Below are 6,721 nucleotides of genomic sequence, written 5' to 3'. Positions count from 1 at the left end.
TCATACCTATTTGCAGGACAGTAATAGTGCTCCTCTCATCAGAATCTTCAAGGAACATCAGAAGTTGTTCAGCGATGATCTACAGGAGTGTAATGTGGTTCAGCCCGACATCCAGCTACTCCCTGACACCCGGCCGATTCGTCAACCTTTCTACCGAATCAGCCCGAGCAAAAAGGAAGTTATGCGTGCTGAAGTACAGTACCTCCTGGATCATGGGCTGGCTACCCCTTGTGAGTCCCCTTGGGCCTCACCCTGCATCTTGGTGCCGAAACCGCACGGTAAAGTGAGGCTGTGTACCGACTACAGGAAATTGAATCTTGTGACGGTCAAGGATGCTTACCCATTACCTAGAATAGATGACATCCTTGACGCCATTGGTAATGCTCGGTATTTATCCAAACTAGACTTACTCAAGGGATACTACCAAGTGTGTTTGACAGAGCGAGCTAAGGAAATATCTGCCTTTACCACTCCTTTTGGCCTTTACAGATATGAATGCCTTTCATTTGGACTATGTAATGTCCCAGCGACCTTCCAGCGAGCTGTCAACCGCGTCATCCAGGGCTTAGATCACACCTACGCCTACTTGGATGATATCGTTGTGGCAACTAACACCTGGAACGAACATCTGCTCCAGCTGCAACGATTGTTCGCCAAGCTCCTGACAGCCGGCCTCACCATCAACTTGGGCAAATCCATCTTTGCTAAAGGTAAAGTGCGTTATCTTGGTCATGTGATAGGGAGTGGCAGCCTAGCTCCGTTAAACATACTCACTCAAGCCATCCAGCATTACCCACAGCCTACAACCAGGAAGCAGCTCCTGCGCTTCCTTGGTCTTGCCTCCTACTACCGTAGGTTTGTGAAGAATTTTAGTATGGAAGCGACACCATTGATCACTTCAACCAGCCCCAAGCAACGGTATCATTGGACCATTCAGCAAACCATTGCTTTTGAACAACTTAAATCTCTGCTCTGTTCTAATCCCATTCTCGCCTCACCAGATATCACGAAACCTTTCATCCTCCATGTCGACGCCAGTGGTACCGGCATCGGGGACGTCCTGATGCAACAACGAGGTGAGGAGGTTCTACCTGTTAGCTACTACAGCTACAAGTTAAAACCTCACCTGAAGAACTACAGCACTATCGAAAAGGAACTTCTCTCCATCGTCCTGAACTTACAGCACTTTGCATCATACCTACAAGGTACTCGGTCTACCACCATCTACTCGGACCACAATCCCCTACGCTTCTTGCAGCAAGCCCAATTCACCAATCAACGACTTCTACGATGGGCTTTATATCTGCAGAATTTCAACTTGGAGATCTTCTACATCAAGGGTTTTGACAACATCATAGCAGACGTCCTCTCCAGAGTCTATGAGGTAGAGGCAGCTACACATACCACTCTACCATCAGAAGAAGTAACTTGAGCCATTAGAGCAGGCTTCTGGGGAGAGTTGTGACGGTAATCTCTTTAAAGAGAGATTGAGCCTGCTCTTCCCTACATAAAGTTACTTATATATATATACAACACTAAGATGCTACCTTCAAGATACGTCTACCAGTAGCACAAAACGTTTTGACCAGGAGGCAAACGTACCCTAAACTCCCCCCACTCCTCACTCCCTCCATGCCGGCTCGCCACTGTTGTCAGCCAGCAAACTACCATTCCAGCCTGCCTGCTTCTGATTGGTGACCCACCGACTGCACACCTGCACCTCAGCACCCTCTACCAAGTCGATGTCTGGGGCTGAACCAGTCATTGAAGTCATAATATCCTTGTGCTCTCAAGCTGTGAACAACCAACTGATATACGCTCTGTTTATTGGTGGAGGTTCTTAGCTAGCGCTATATTCTCAGCACCTGTTTAATCATTCTTTTGTCTTTATTTTATTTGTAGAGTAACGTCACCCTTGTTCTTAATTTTTATGTTACATTTTTTACTTGTTTGTTTGCACTGTACACAGCCAATGAATTGTCTTATTCATAATTTTTAAAGTTAATTAAAGTTTCATTGTTCATATTATGTGTTTTGCGTGTCTTCCCTTACTTTACCACAGACAACAGCCAAGCAGTTGATCTGTTTTTTCTAAAATGTGATAGGCATTGACACCAGCTATTAGGAGGACTGCCGAACACCTACACTCCTACACTTTCCCGTCACAATATATATATATATATATATATATATATATATATATATATATATATATATATATATATATATATATATATATATATATATATATATATATGCGAACAAGCCTAAATGGTCCCCAGGACTATATGCGACTGAAAACTCACACCCCAGAAGTGACTCGAACCCATACTCCCAGGAGTATCTACAGGGATGCCTTAATCCGCTTGACCATCACGACCGGACAAAAGGAAGTGATAGCCGAAGCTATTTGAACCACTAGTGGTTCAAATTTGATTTTTGAACCACTAGTGGTGTATATATATATATATATATATATATATATATATATATATATATATATATATATACCTCCATCTGAGGAGCTGGAAGAACTCGACAACCTATGATAACCATCTTTGTACCCTATATGTAACTCCTTTTTTTATAACAAAGTTAAAATAAAACAAATATATATGTGTACATACAAAAGAATGGGGGTGGTAGGAGAAGATAATATTGGTGTTCAGTGAGAAACCACAAGGTCTCCTCTGAATACTTTTTATTTTCTTCTCCGAGGCTATGGGTCCCCACATTGGCACCAGAGGTGGTACCCTCACAAACTTATATATATATATATATATATATATGTATATATATATATGTATATATATATATATAATATATATATATATATATATATATATATATATATATATATATATATATATATACATATATATATATAATATATATATATATATATATATATATATATATATATATATACATATATATATATATACATATATATATATATATATATATATATATATATATATATATATATATTTGTTTGTTCAAAATCGCTAATCTCCGAAAGTTCTACACCGATTGTTTTGAAATTTTTACACAAAGTTCCATTCGCATCCGAGCGGGTTTTTTATATACATAATATATAGATGTCACGTCTGTGACGGAAAAAAACATGATTTTTTTTTTAAAAACTCTGTTTTCCGTGTTTGTTTTTTTGTGTGTGAGGGGAAAGAAACCTCTTTAAACCTCTTTGTGAGAAACCTCTTTACCGATTGCGTTGAAATTTTGACACAACGTTACATTCGAATAGACGAGTGTTTTTATATACCTACTATATAAATGCCTCACCTGTGACAGGAAAAAACATGCTTTTTTTGAAAAACAGCGTAATCTGTAGAACGTAAGAGCAACACTTGCTGTAATCTCCGAAAGTTCTTCTCCGGTTTCTTTGAAATTTTGACACAACGTTCCATACAAATACGTGCATGTTTTTATATACCTACTATTTAGATGTCACACCTGTGACAGGTAAAAACTTGTTTTTTTTTGGAAAAACAGCGCCATCTGTTGCACACATTAGTTTGTAGTTAGTAACAGTTGATTGACAGTTGAGAGGCGGGCCGAAAGAGCAAAGCTCATCCCCCGCAACCACAGCTAGGTGAATATTAGGTGAATACACACCCAGGAAGCAGCCCGTAGCTGCTGTCTAACTTCCAGGTATCTATATACTGCTAGGTAACAGGGGCATCAGGGTGAAAGAAGCTCTGCTCAGAGTTTCTTGCCGGCGCCTGGAATCGAACACCAAACCACAGGATTACGTGTCCAACATGCTGTCCATTCACCCACTGGCTGAATAGACAGCACGCTATCTGTAGTGTCCATTCGTCCATATCCATATCTAAGTGTACTCACCTAGTTATAATCACCCAGTTGGACTTGCGCGAGAAGAGCTTCGGCTCATTAGTCCCGCCTCTCAACTGTCAATCAACTGGTGTACAGGTTCCTGAGCCTATTGGTCTATATAATATCTACACTTGAAACTGTATATGGAGTCAGCCTCCACCACATCACTGCCTGATGGATTCCATTTATTAACTACCCAGACAAGGACAAAAAAATTCTTGAGTCCCTGTGGCTCACTTGGGTATTCAGATTCCACCCGTGGCCCCTTGTTCGTGCTCCACCAAAGCTAAATAGTTTGACTTTGTCCTCCCTGTCAATTGCACTGAGAATTTTATAGGTGGCAATCATTTCACCCTTACTCTTCTGTCTTCCAGGGACGTGAGGTTTAACTCTCGTAGCCTTTCCTCGTAACCCATACCTTTGAGGTCCAGGACTAGTCTGGTGTTATATCTTAGAAGGTCCTGAACGATTCCTTAAACACACTTTTAGAGGCAGTTATTGTGTTGGCCAATCAAGCGTATTGGATATCTGATAATATTCTTTTGATGTGAGATTCTGGGGACAGGTTCAGTGTGATAATATCAACCTCCAGATCTTCTCTCTATTTGACTCTTGCAGAATTTCACCTCCCAAATGGTACCTTGTGTTCAGCCTCCTGCTCCCTTCACCTAATTTCATTACCTTACACTTACCTGCGTTCAACTTTAGTAGCCATTTTCTTGACCATTCCTCCAGTTTGTCTAGGTCATGCTGAAGTCTCTGTTGTCTCTGTTTATCTTCATCGGTTCTGCTTCTTCTCATAATTTGTGCATCATCAGCAAACATTGAGAGGAATGAGTCTATATCCTCCGGAATTTGGAAGATCGTTTACATATATCAGAAACAGGATGGTTCCAAGTACAGAGCCCTGTGGGACTCCGCTGGTGACATCTCGCCACTCTTATGTCTCCCCTCTCACAATTACCCGCGGTTTCCTGTAGCTTAGATACTCCCATATCCACTGGAGCACCTTACGTTTTATTCTTGCATATTTATCCAACTTTTGTAACAGCCTGTGTGTGTTTGTGTGTGTGTATTTACTATTTGTATCTGCAGAATCGAGCTATTAGCTCTTGGACCCCGCCTTCCTAACCAGTTTATTTTTCCTCTATTACGTCTACTACAAATACTTTTCTTACACACGCACACACAGACATACACATCCCCAGAAAGCAGCCAGTAGCAGCTGTCTAACTCCAAGGTACCTATATACTGCTAGGTGAACAGGGGCACCAGGGTGAAAGAAACTCTGCCCATTTATTTCTGCCTCTGATGGAGATCGAACCCGGACCCTTAGGACTAAGACCCCAGAGAGTTGTCCCCTCAGCCGCGAGACCCCAACAAGGGAAGGGGGGGGGGGGGAAGGGAACCTAGTTGTGCTTGCTGGGGTTGAGCCCTGGCTCTTTGGTCCTGCCTCTCAACCGTCAATCAACTGGTGTATAGATTCCTGAGCCTACTGGGCTCAATCATAACCACATTTGAAACTGTGTATGGAGTTAGCCTCCACCACATTACTGCCAAATACTTGTTAACTACTCTGACACTGAAAAAGTTTTTTCTAACATCCCTGTGGCTCATTTGGGTACTCAGTCTCCACCTGTGTCCCCATGTACGCTTACCACCCGTGTTAAGCAATTAATCCTTATCTACCCTGTCAATTCCCCCTGAGAATTTTGTATGTAGTGATCATGTCTTCTCCCCTTACTCTTCTGTCTTCCAGTGTCGTGAGGTTCATTTCACGCAGCCTTTCTTCGTAACTCATGCCTCTTAGTTCTGGAACTAGCCTAGTGCCATACCTGTGAACTTTTTCTTGCTACGTCTTGTGCTAGACAATGTTTGGGCTCCTTGCTGGAGCCTCATACTCCAGGATTATTGGCCTTACATATGTGGTATGCAAGGTTCTGAATTATTCCTTACACAGGTTCCTGAAGGCTGTTCTGATGGTAGCCAGCCTTGCATATGCCGCAGATGTAATTCTTTTTATGTGGGCTTCGGGAGACAGGTTTGGTGTGAAATCAACTCCTAGATCTTTCTCTGTCCGTTTCATGAATTACTTTATCTCCTTTTCTGTATCCTGTGCCTGGCCTCCTGTTTCCATCGTGTAACAGTAGAACTGAATTACAGAAGACCATAGATCTAACATGAAATGATGTAGTTTACTAGAAGGGAGGATACGCCTTTAATAAAAATATGAAGTGAGTGGGTAGTTGGCCTGCCAGGCTAGGGTCATTGTGAGATTTTTTTCTACGCCTACCTCCCTTAGGGGGTGGACTACAAGTTTAAAGGCTGCTCACGGCAGTTAAGCATGAGTCCAATAGAAAAAGGAAAAGCGGGAGCAAACCGCCAGGCCTCCACCACTAGGGGTGAAAACCTGTCCACAATAGGCCGTTGGCTCCTCATAGTTAAACAGGACGTTAAAACTAATAAAGGGTAACCGACGGGTTCTCACGATCAAATATTTATATTTGATGTGGCGCTATGAATTGGAATTCGAATTCCCAAGAACAGCCGTCATATCAAGATCACATCAACATTTAATCGTAATATGCAGAAACGTGTGGAATAATATGGTTGAAGGGTTGACAACAAAGACCGTTTTCTATAACATAACAATATATTAATAACAAGACACTAACTACTACATTACCGAGTTTACGTTACGTTAATGTCCATCCAGTGGCATGATGACAAACAGCTAAATAGCAACCCTTGCTGTGAGGCTGCATACTGAACTAACCTGAACACAGGTGTGCCCACTGATGACGCAATATTGCAAATTAAAGAAAAATATCACAGACTAAGTTACACCACAGTGAATGGTTAC

This window comes from Procambarus clarkii, chromosome 33, assembly GCF_040958095.1.
Source record: "Procambarus clarkii isolate CNS0578487 chromosome 33, FALCON_Pclarkii_2.0, whole genome shotgun sequence".
Classification (NCBI taxonomy): Eukaryota; Metazoa; Arthropoda; class Malacostraca; order Decapoda; family Cambaridae; genus Procambarus; species Procambarus clarkii.
The sequence above is the reverse complement of the archived record's forward strand: the minus strand, read 5'-3'. Positions refer to the sequence as shown.